General features: G+C 39.8%; 1 protein-coding gene across 3 annotated transcripts in view; it reads left to right on the top strand.

The window, feature by feature from the left end:
• Window positions 1-12,888, top strand: part of DCLK1 (doublecortin like kinase 1) — a 341,441-nt gene that overhangs the window by 240,840 nt on the left and 87,713 nt on the right. The gene's annotated exons all lie outside the window — the stretch shown is intronic.

Genomic DNA, 12,888 nt, shown 5'->3' on the forward strand with positions numbered 1-12,888 from the left:
GGTTCTTCATAAAATACTTAGTGAATTGTTATGAACTCAGAACAGCTCTCATAAATGAGGAAAAAGACCTTTAGGATCAACACAGTGGGCTCTTGTCTAGCAGCATCACCCAGGGGAACATGGAAAAAGCTTTAGGCTGGGGTTGCCTAAGAGGGAACATTTATTAGCTTCAACTGCCGAACCTCTTGCATAACTGGGTTCTCTGAGTCACCTTCTCTGTGGGACTGTACTGATTGCCACTATTCCTTTGCTGGATCTCCAAAGACCACTTTGTTATTTGACACTCTGAGAGTAGCAGGGATGGGCAGCCACTGCCCTCTTCCCACAGCACAGGCACCTTCCTAGCCAATCAATCTCAGAATAAGCTTCAGGGCACAGTTCTTGAGATGCTGCTTGGTTGGCTCTGCTAATTTAACAGTGGACTGACAACCCTCAATATGTAGCAAGCATTTAGCTTATCAGTTAAGGCGTCTGTTGAGACATCCATACCCCACAGGAGAATATCTGGGTTGAGGTCCTGGTTTTCCTCCTCGTTACAGCTTCCTGCTAAGATGCACTCTGGGAGGCATCAGTTAATGATTCAAGTACTTGGTTCCCTGAAATCCAGTTGCCAAATCTGGATGAAATTTCTTGCTTCCAGCCTCAGCCTGGCTCAGTCCAGGCTATCGTGGGCATTTTGGGAATGAACCCAAAGCGAGTTCCCTTTGTGTCTAGGTCACTTTCTTTCTCCATTTCTGCCTTTAAAATAAAAAAAAAAATTCATTCTTCATTAAATAACGTGACTTGTCTGGATGGAACTCCAAAATGAGACTTTGCTCATAGGGAAGATGGTGACACTCAGTTTAGATATTTGGCTGAATTTGTCATCATGACTCTGACTCCTTCAGATTCCAACTGAGAAAGTGGATCTGTGCTTCAACAAGCCCTCAAGATGATCCTAATCAGGTCATTCATGGAGTATGTTTCAAGAAACAATGAGAGGGTCCAGTGCGGTAGCCTAGCAGTGAAAGTCCTTGCCTTGAACGCACTGGAATCTCATCTGAGCACCGGTTCTAATCCCTGTGGCCCCGTTTCTCATCCAGCTCCCTGCTTCTGGCCTGGGAAAGTAGTCAAGGACAGCCCAAAGCCTTGGGACCCTGTACCGCGTGGAAGAGGTTCCAGCCTCCTGGCTTCAGATTGGCTCTTGCAGCCGTTGCAGCCGCTTTGGGAGTGAATTATCTGATGGAAGATCTTCCTCTCTCTCTCCCCCTTCTTTTCTGTATATCTGACTTTGCAATAAAAAGAAAAAAAGAAAAGAAGCAATGTGAGAGCACAGTGGCACTGAGATGAGAAAGGTTACCTGAGCACAGGCCGGTCATGCACACCTGAGCCCCTTCTAGATCTGCCACATCAGAGGCCTCAGAGCTGGGGCCCAACAGGCTGGGTATTCCACAGCCCCCCAAGGGGTTCTGATGCACACCCACACTTGAGAACCACTAGGACACAGATAACAGAAAGCAAATAAATTCAGAAAGTCAATTGACTGTGGATAATCCAGTGGGAAAGGTTGCTCACCTTCATGTATTGGCATGTTGGAGTTGACTTCCTTTCTGCTTCTCTGTTTACCAGTGTCGGTGTCCACTGTCAGCTCTTCCAACAGAAGGGCAGACCTCTAGATAGTAAGATAGGTAAGCCAAGAGTGCAAGAAGCCAAAGAGAAGGTCAGACTCCAGTTTCCTCTTCTACCTTCTTATAATGACCTGACTTTAGAGAATCAGTTACTTGGAAAAGAGAGTATTTCCTTCTGCTGATTATTTCTTCCTTGTAGTATTAAGGAATCTGTGTGTGTGTGTCTTCAAGAAAGATACCACACACAAGAAAGATATCGCACAGAGGGAGATTTCCATGAAATAGCAGCATGATCCTGGAATTGCTGTATGTTAGCTTGTTCACTCACCAATCGACAGGGTAAAATGGAGCTCTATGGTGGATGTCCAGCCTTCACCTATAAACATTCTTCATTTTTTTTTTCTGGCAAAATACAGGCTGTAGAACAAACATTTTTACTGAGCAGTAAGGGAGGAAAAGGTCGTTGGTCTGGTCAGCCTGTTGATTATGTGTTTTTTTTTTTAATTAGAAAGTCAGATTTACAGAGAGAGAAAGAGAAAAAGATCTATCATCCAGTGGTTCGGTCCCCAATCAGCTACAATGGCCAGAGCTAAGACAATCCAAAGCCAAGAGTCTGGAGCTTCTTCCAGGTGTCCCACATGGGCGCCGGTTCCCAAGGCTTTGGATTGTCCTCTTCTGCTTTCCCAGGCCACAAGCAGGGAGCTGCAAGGGAAGTGGAGCAGCTGGGATGCGAACCAGTACCCATATTGGATCCCAGCGCATGTAAGGCAAAGACTTTAGCCACTAGGCTACCCCACCAGGCCCCAATCCTATGGTTTTGGCTATTTAGCTCAATCATGGAAGAATTTGAAAAGATGTCCCATACATTAAAAAAAACAATATTATTAAAATCATCAGCATTATAATAAAAAATTGTCATCAATCCTAATCCACTTTGACATAATAAACTTGACTTAATTGTCTTTTATCTTCCTCTCAGTGTCTACTGTGAACTCAGAAAATCAGAAGGGGAATGTCTAATGATAGGTGATTGGCCAAATTCTATATTGTTGAATATATAATATAGCCCTTAGTTTTTTAAAATTATGTTTCAGTTGGGAGACAGAGCTCTCATCTCCTTGTTCATTCCCCAAATGTTTACAGCAGCCAAGGCTAGGCCAGACCAAAGACAGGAACCTCAAATTCAGTCTGGGTCTCCAATGTGGATGGCAGGAAACCCAAGAGTTGAGTCATCACTGTTGCCTGCACTAATCTGAATTAGCAGGAATCTAGAGTCTGAAGCCAGAGCCAGGATTTCAATGTAGCCATGTGCAGATGTGGCATGTGGACTTGTAACCACAAGATCTTAAAGTATTCATACTTGCTAATATAGCTCTTAGTTTTATTGTTACCAGTTTTAAAAATATCTGTTGACAGTTGGATGCCACTGTTTACATAGTGCTTCCTCTTGTTTATGACCTCACAGTCAAGAAAAGGAAGCTGCAGATCACTGCACACACACATACTCACAAAATGAAAGCATGACTCAAATCTTAAAAAAATAATTGTGAATTTGGGCAACAGTTTCACTTGAGAATTAACTGGTAATAGTCACTGTTCAGCATTTCTAAGATTGCTATTCATTTATTTATCAAAAGTAATTTTGGAAACTCAAAAAAAAATACTTTAGCCAGTCTAATAAACATATTTGCATTCATCACTGCCACACTCTACCTGGGAAGGCTTTAGGTGGATAGGACATATTACCTCGAAACAAACAAGTTATTCCCAGAAATTTTCCCAAAGCTTTTTTCAACTCTAGTGATGACATGTTTGATTTCATGAGCACTAACTTAGAAACATCCCTAGTAATAAAACTCTACCTCATGATATCATTTCTGTAAAGATTTACACCCTTTCTAAAACCAACATGTTCTTGAAAAATTAACTCCTTATTCAAGGTATCTTTAATTTGTGGATTGAAGTTTGTGTCACTGATCTGATCACCTTCCTGTTGAAGAGGTAACTCAACCACTGCCGCATAAAAGCCCAATTTAATAAGGGGCTGGCAGTATGGCCTCGTAGTAGATAGGCTTCCGTCTGCAGTGCTGGTTGTGTCCCAGCAGCTCCACTTCCAGTCCAGATCCCTAATAGTGATTTGGGAAAGCAGCAGAGGATGGACCAAGTCCTTGGGACCCTGTACCTATGTGGTAGACCCTGAGGAAGTGCCTAGTTCAGGACTTTGAACCTGCCTAGCCCAGGCTGTTACAACCATTTGGGGAGCAAATCAGTGGATTTAAGATCTCTGTCTCTCTCTCTCTAACTCTATCAAGTAAAATAAATAAATCATTAAAAAAATCTTTCAGTATGCAATGACATACTTTCTTCTAGATGGTTCCAATGTAGAGAGCCTGCACAGAACAGCCAGGTCCCAATCACAAACGTATGGAATATAGCAATGACCTTGGGACTTTCCTTTCCTTGGGACTTGAGCCAGCGGTTAGGAAGTTCATGTGTCACTGTTTCTTATTGGGACAAGCACAGCTACTTGGGGAGACCTGGACAGGGTAATGGGTAGACCCCAGGGGGAGTTCCCTGGCATCTAGCTTCTTTACCAGCACTTAAGCCTGAATTTTGATGTCCAGGAAATAGCTCATCTTGTACCTGCTTTGCAATCACAATTGACATAATCAAAATGCCTCGCCGTATAAGCCAAATTATTAATATGCCTAACACCATTGCTCCAGGAATTGAATAATTCATTCCCGTCTCATGATGTGTATCAGTAGTGAAAGGAAACTCAGTAATTCAGCATTGGAATATGACTGAGGATCCTTTTTAAATCTTCCCTCATTCTTTACCCATTCATTTTCTCAGAAATAAAAATGTTCCAAGTAATTTATTAATGTGGGGTATTTACACATTCACATTTATACATTTATACATTTACACAGTCAGAAATATTATTTGCAGGCCTCCTAGACTGGAGCATTTTCTAGGTGCTAACGATTCAGAGATGAAAGGAAAAAGCCCCTACTTTTGGGAATTGTGGCGGTCAATATCTTCTAAACCATTTATAGAAGACAGCATTTGGATACCTGTTGAATTATTTAGTTTTAGTAGCAGAAACTGCCTAAAGTAGGCAAGTAGAACTAGGAAAAAAAACCGAAAGTCATTGTGTTGCACAGAAAAAAAAGAACAAGTCACTAGATAATTGCCCACTGAGATAATATATGCAAAAGCACTAACAAACTGGAGACATGGTTTTCAGTTTCTTTCTGAAATAAGAATATATAAGAGCATCATAAAGAGTATTTAAATATAGGCTGACTCTTTATACGTATATATTTTTGTAACAGGCATTTTGTAAAATGTGTAATTTAAAGGAGAGACTATTTTAAGCGAATTCTGTTATTTGCACAAGGGAGTTATAATAAAACATCTCTAGAAATAGGAAAGCAAGGTATGTTCATTTGATTTCAATAATACTGATAAAAGTCAGCTCTAATTTATATTGTTTTATTCATATAAAAAGTATAAGAAAACTGTCCTTGCCTATGTTGATGTATTATTGCTGTATTTGTTAAAACTGGCAGATTTCAAAATGTTGACCTCTTCTTGGATGCCTGAGAAGGAACTTGGGGATTTTTTATTTGTTTTAGAATTTCATTCCTAATGTATTCATTATTGTTTTTTATGAAGGCCATTTTCTTAGAATCTTTGTCTGCAGAAGCCAGGACAAACATTAACTGAGCCCAGAGGTGCCGTATACATCCCCATGAAGAGCTGACATTGCCCTTCAGAAACCATGTGGTCTGTAACCTACTCTTTATAAGAAACATCATTAACATTAAACATTCTTTCAATATGCATTGAGTTCTCACATATACCACGATGCTCAGTGCTAGACATGCAAGGGTGAACACTGAGAAGAGAAAAAAGCAGGGTGCCTTCTTTAATGAACCTGTCCCATGAATGATGCACCACTCTGTATTTCCCAGACTTAGTATTTATTTGTGTGTGACTAATGAAATCCTGGTCTTTTACTTACAATATTTAAAATTTTACTTTGTTAAAGTTACATAAAAACATTTTATGCAACATATGTGGATAACTTAAGAACCAAGGCTGGCAAACCGAAGAGAATTTTGATCATCTCAGTCATCGAATTTGTTATTTCTATTTATATCAAATTCCTTCAAAGATTGATTGTCTAACTCTTGATTTTTAGCTCAGCCTTTGCCTGTAGTGTAGAGAATCAATTGTTACACCATCTAGGAAGGGTCTTTTCTAGTTTGGAGCTCCAAGGAAATTAAAAACAAAGTATATCATGAAGATTAGGAGACTGTTGATTAATTCCTTTTGTTTCTAGAATTTTTGCGATGTGTAAAACTCACCTCCAATTATTTTTCTCTTTACCTATCAACTCCTACTCCCTTTAACAGCACCTCCAAAGATACTCTCTAAAGCTTTAACCCATCATCTTGAATTGCAGGCTACTTCACTGGTTTTTATAAACACCCCCACTGTTAATGCCCAGGTTAATCAAACGCTTCCTGAGTGTCTTCTATGTTCTGGGCATGTTTTAAGTTCCAAGGATATAAAGATGACTAAATCACAACTCTTGACTTAAAAATTGTTCATGGTCTAGGTGGAAGACAAACATGTACACTGGCTAGTAGTGTAATGAGTATCATGACCAACCAGAAGAAGAGCTTAGAGGTGAAGAGAGCTTCCCAGGGACAAAGACGTAGAGACTGAGACATGAGCATTCCTACCAGGATGAGAAGGACCAAGGGATCACTTTCTTCATATGTGAGTTAAAGCATGAAGACATGGACGTAGACGACAGTGAGGGAGTAACAACCAGTACAATAGAAGTGAAGGGTAGAATTCCAGAAAAGGCCTGAATGAGGTGTTGATAGGTTGGTTGTGATCAGGTTTCACAGAACCGTGAAGGTGGGTTGTTCTTTTTGTTTGTTTTTTTACTTTTGGGTTGAAAGGGGGTTTTAAGAAAGGCCATGAAAAGTCACTGCTGAGTATTAGAAAAAAAAATGTAGCACAGCAATGGAAAACATGGCCACCCATAAGGAGTCAGGTGGTCAGGAAGTCTCTCTTAGTCTGATGTAGTCATTGTCAGGATGTAATCAAACCAGCATTAGCAGGAGCAAGAACAGACTTCAAAACTAGGAATGTAACTGGATGTCAGGCCAGAGAGAAAGAGAGGGATCAGAGCTGTGGAGCGAGTGTGGCAGGTGAAGCATGTAGGGGATGAGTTATGCTCTAGACATGTGAGTGTGAGCTGTTCTGGATACCATAGAAGGCAGTCAAAACAAGTTACTCTGTGAGAATCAGGAGGTTAGAGCTGACAGGATATATTTCAGAAACCCCAGCATAATGCAATAGTTTTAAAAAGTAGACATGTGTGATGTCCACTCCCCACCAACAGGTTTGTGAAACCTGGGAATTACCTGCAATTATAGATCAGAGGAAGCAGGTAGACCATCAGAGTGCTGTACCAAAAATCTAAGAGGCTGAAGATACTGAGATGGAAGAAAAGCCCTGGAGTATTTGATATTAAGAAATCAGTAGCATGAGAACTGCAAGGTGGTCACACAATTGGACAGTAAGACAAGATGGTCTGGGAGAGTTGTTCCTGGGGCTGTTGTGGAGATGACCCAGGGCTGGCTCCAAGACTTACCCAAAAGGAAGGCTGTGCTGCAGCAACTGCCCCCTCATCCTAGGACCCTCACCCACCCTGATGTATGGGGTTCTTGGATGCCTACTTTCCATTCAATGATCATAGCTAGTTCTTAGATTTCCGCTGACAGGAGTCAAAAATTCTAAAACTTTCAATCAAAGACTGTGGAGGAGCCTGCTTTGTTAATTTTTTTTCTTATATTTCCAAAACATCTTCAACATATCATTCTCTCCCCTTCTCTGTTCAATATTCTGCCAGTCCCTGAACTTACTTCCTTGCGGCCTGTGTGAACTCATACTGTCCTAGCATTCCTCTGTTTCTTGTGACAACTGAAAGCTTTTGCTAGCCTGTCTCCCGGCTGTCTTTATCCGTGCTCCTGACCACGGGCCTCCACACGGACATCTGGCTGGCACCATTATTCATGTCTGCCAAATCAAGTTCACACTCCTTGTTTTAAGAAGAACACCTTTGGTTTGCTCGGAGTCGTCTTCTCTAGTCACGTCAGCCATTTATCCCCTAAACCTTCATTCTGTCCTTGCAACAAATTTTCCTCAGATGGCACTTGAACTTTTCCACCTCTTACTTCTTCCCAGCACTTGGCCTAGAAGGTTTTTGTCAAGCAGTCCAGCCATCAAAAGCCTATGCACCAAATTCAGCTTTCCTGTCCTCTGCAAAACCTTTCCTGCTCACCTCGCTGCTTAGGGAGTTCTCGCAGCCTGCAGTTGCACAGCCATTGACTCCGACTCTAGTGCAGGGATGACATGTTACACCTGTAGCTAGCCAGATCTCTGAGAGTGTATTTTCTTTGTCTGTTCAACAATGTCTGCAAGGTCATGTAACTACTGGGTAAGTGTTAATTTTTGCAATGAATTGAGAGATGCTTGGAGCAGTTTTTTTGTTTTTTTGTTTTTTTGTTTTAAGATTCAAGCACATTTTGATGTAAAAAAAATCCCAGAGCTGTATTTCTTTCCTACTCTCCTCTGTTCCTGGTGGTTCCTTCTTTACATTTCTTTTCAGCAGGTAGGTCCTTTGAATTGGACCTGCTATCTCAGCCAAAAAGGAAAATGGAGACATGCAGGGGGAATCAGGGCCCCCACCTCACTAACAGGTGAGCACCTGTGAAGCTAGACTTAGGACAAAATAACTTTTTCTGGCTCTATTAGACTGCCGTCTCCTTCTCATAATCTTTGTTAGCTATGTCTGCATTTTGTGTTTTTCTTTCTTTCCTTTTTCTTTTCCATAATGTGGCAAGCATTGTACCAAGACCAGAAAAAGAGATTTAGGACTCTACGTCCCACCCTCTTCATGACCACCAAGCCAGAAGCTTCTTCGCTGGGGTCACCCACATGGGTGCAGGACCCAGGGATGCTCTTTTCTCAGGCACCTTAGTGGGAAGCTAAATCCAAAGTGGAGCAGTGGGGCACAAACTGGCACCTATATGGAATGCTTGTGTTGTAGGTGGCGACTTAACCTGTTATGTCATAACATTGACCCCAATAAATTTAAGTTTGTCTTCCACAAACTTTTTGATATCCCCTCATCTTTGATAGCATGGTCTGTCCCCCTCTTCCCATTAAGTACAGCACCCTGAATTTTTTAATTGCCTTATGCTAAAAGAAAATAGGGAAATAATAAGGTACATTTCATGTCTATAAGTTGGCTCACTGTTGTAACTAGAAGGAAGAAAAGAGGCAAAGACAAAGAGAAAGAAAGAAGTTCAGAACTTATAACAAAAAATGTTCAAATGCAAAACTCTGAAAGAACACAGACATGATCTGACTTGATGGATAAAACACGTCATAGAAATGAAGAAAGGAAATGATTCAAAAAAGAATCCATGACCATTGAAGATTTAAATTTGTTGTTTTAAAATTTAAATTGGACTGTATTTATAAATTGACTTTATTTTTTTAAAAGGTGGTTTATTCAATATTTATTTTTTTTTAGATTTATTTTATTTTTATTACAAAGTCAGATATACAGAGGAGGAGAGACAGAGAGGAAGTGGAGCTGCTGGGATTAGAACCGGCGACCATATGGGATCCTGGCACGTTCAAGGCGAGGACTTTAGCCGCTAGGCCACGCCGCCAGGCCCTATAAATTGATTTTAAATACTTTTATTCTGAAGTAATATGTTCTCATTATGAAATACTTAACAATGTGAGAAAATCAAATGTAATTCCACTATTTGATTTAAAATATATTCCATTTTTTCAATATGTGTATTCTACGTATTTATTTATTTATTTTGAAAGACAGAGCAACACAAAGAGAAATCTTCCATCCACTGGTTTATTCCACAAATGCCACCAACAGCTTGATCTGGTACAGGTAGAAATCAGAAGCCCAGTATGCTATTGAAATCTCTCATGTGGGTGATGTGGACCTAAGTAGTTGGATCATCATCTGCTTCCCAGATGCAGTAGCAGGAAGTTAGATCAGCAGCAGAATAGCTGGGACTTGAATCAGCACTCCAGTATGGAATATGGGAATCCTAAGTGGTGCACCACCACAACACTGGCCCCATAAATGTATAGTTTGGGTTTTGTTTTTTCTATGGTAACATGTTGAGATACACACACACATGTGCATGTGTATAAATTTTATATATAAATTTATATATTTATAAATATTTTAATATAAGCTATACATTTATATATGATATATGACCTCATATAGAAATATGTGTAAATTTATATGAATTATCAATATATTATATATGATTTTATATTTTTATATATAAACATCTCATTAAGCTTTGATTATGGAACAAAATGATCAAAACAAATACTTGGTGAAAGCTTTTTGTAAAAAGAGCTTATGAGGCTCAAATGAAGTTATATGTGTGTTGCGTCTCACACCATAGCTATATTTATGTAAAGCTGTGTACAGATCATTTCAAGCTTAGCTTATTTTAGCAAGCGAGGAGGAATATTCTGGTGGATTGTCAGAGTATGACATGGGTTTCATGTCTGAAATTTCTTTCAGCAAAGTTCATGGATACTTTGGTAGAAAATCAACAGTGATTTACACATTATCCTTTGATCCTCTCTTCACAACCATGTTTGATAACAGCTGCTAGATCAGTGCTTCCATAGAAGAAAAAGGCAGATCAGAAGTTCATTGACTCTCTGGTTCTGGTACAAAGGGTTGATTCAGACCAGGATGGGACTCTTTCTAGACTCTGATCTCTTAGTTCAAGAACTCTTTTTATTTTAAGATCATAGCATGCCTGTCTGGTCACCCCTCCATTCCCTGATTTTCCCTAGAAAGGAACAGATGTGCTTAATCTTATCCTGTAGACATTTTATAATGTGTTTCTTCCCAAGCATAGTTCCATCTCAGCAGAAGTTTAACTTTTTGTTCCTGAATTTTCATGTTAATGTCCTGTGATTATGTGTGCCCTAATAAGTTAATAAGTGGTGATTTTAAGCCAACTCTTTTTTTTTTTTAAAGATTTATTCATTTCTTTGAAAGGCTGAAAAGCTGTTAGAGAGCATGAGGCACACACAGAAATTTTCTGTGTTCTCATTCATTGCACAAATAGACACAAACTGAGGCTGGGCCAGGTCTAGAACTCTGTCTGGGTCTCCTACATGAGTGATCTGGACCCAAGCACCTGAACTGTATCCCACAGCTTTTCCCAGATGGATTAACAGAGAACCAGAATCAGAGATGGTGCAGCTTGGATTCAAGCAGCACTTTTGTGGGCTGCTGATGTTGCAGGTGGCAGGTTAATGCACTGGGCCACAATGTCAGCACCTCTAAGACAATTCTTATGTTCTCCTATGTATTCCATTTTTTAATTCATTGTAAGAGTATTTCACACAGTATGTGGATGTGGCAGGAACACAACGAAATATTTAGTGAATGAAAAATACGTTTCTCATCTTTTAAGACTGTTTTGAAGATTTCCCAGATTGCAGGACCAATTTGAGATTCCTGAAAACATGCAGCTTTTGCTTGATGTCTGAGACTCTTCAGAATTGAGTGATAAAAAAAAAATGCTGTAAGTTCGCAAATGATTTGTTAAACAAACACGAGTCTAAAACCACTTGAGCAGAGCTATAAATTAGTTACTGTAAGTCAGATACCTCTAAATTCTAGAAATACAGACATATTTAATATCTTTCATATTTAATTGTAAACTTCTCAAAGTCAAGGATGAATGGCTGTCGCACTGACTGTGTACATGGCCTGGTTGATACACAGAATATTACATTCATGGCTCCAGTTAGTGGATAAGAATGTTGATGGCTGTCTGAAATAATGGAGGGAAAAATGGAGCCAGACACTCCATGAGCAGTTTTATTCAGCAGTTTGCCATAACCAGTTACACACCATTAGAACCCTGATGGGCTTTGGTGACAGCTGAGGTGAGAAGGGAGTGGACTGGGAGTGGTAGCAGTCAGCTCTGCCATCAGACTTTTCTCATGGCCCTTGGGTGGCCTCTTACGGAACTGGTTATCACACTCTGTGACTAATCTATCCTGAAGTGCAGCACTTCTCATGGCAGAGGTAACAAGTAGAGATGTAAATACAAGATTTCGGGAACATTTGCCCACATGGATCTGGGCAAGAAACACCGAAACTGGGTATAAGGTAGTGGTGCTGATGAGCTCTTTACTAACTCAGAGTTTAGAGAATCAGATTGAAATAACTGATTGTTATACCTGCTTGGCAACTTAACAATGCCTCTGTGTTAAACTTTTCCCATTTAAGATAAAGAATTCTTAATTATGTTACCTTTAATGAGGTCCTCTAAAAAATAATGCTACTTAAAAGTTGAATTGTAATAAAGCTTTATTAAATAAGTAACAAAGTCCTTTGTCTTGCTACTCAGGGACTTCTTGGGTGACAGAATAAAACCAAGTGAATTTAGTACATGTATCAGATTTACTTATGGAAAGCATTTATGTAGCCCAGCAGTGATTCAACAATAACATGTGTCAAGGACTATTTTAAGGAACCAGCATTTAGCTCTGGCGTTAAGAGCCCCTTGTTCCATATTAGATTAACTGGGTTTGATACCCTGCTCCAGCTCCTGACTCCAGCTTCCTGCTTTTGCAGACCCTGGTAGGTAGCAGTGAGGGCTCAGGTGAATGGGTTCCTACACTCCAGACGCTAGACCTAGGCTCCTGTCTTCAGCCTTAGTCTGGGCTTGGCTTGTTGTGAGCATCTAGGGATTTAACTAGTAGACAGGAGCTTTCTGACTTCCTCTCAAAAAGAAAACTTGCTTTTTTTTTTTTTTTTTTTTTTGATGTTCGAAAGCCAAAGTTTATTCGAGGCATCAGATTTTATACACTGAGGGTCATATGGGATAAGGGAAGAGGTGTTGGGCTTATCAACAAAACCTTCTTTTTAAGATGTTTTTATAGGAACTTTAAAATTAATTCACAAAAGCTAAAACATTTTCGACTAATAAGCAGACAGCAACACATGATAATGATTTTAAACAACTTTTACAAAGGATAAATGTTAAGACACACACACACATACTTTTGGAGACTTAAAAAAAATTATTTTCAACTGAGCTTAGTAGTAGTAGTGTTCACCAGAAACCAGTAAGTGAAAAGCCATCAAGTCAAAAGTCTTGAACCA

The sequence above is a fragment of the Ochotona princeps genome, chromosome 12 (genome assembly GCF_030435755.1).
Source record: "Ochotona princeps isolate mOchPri1 chromosome 12, mOchPri1.hap1, whole genome shotgun sequence".
NCBI lineage: Eukaryota > Metazoa > Chordata > Mammalia > Lagomorpha > Ochotonidae > Ochotona > Ochotona princeps.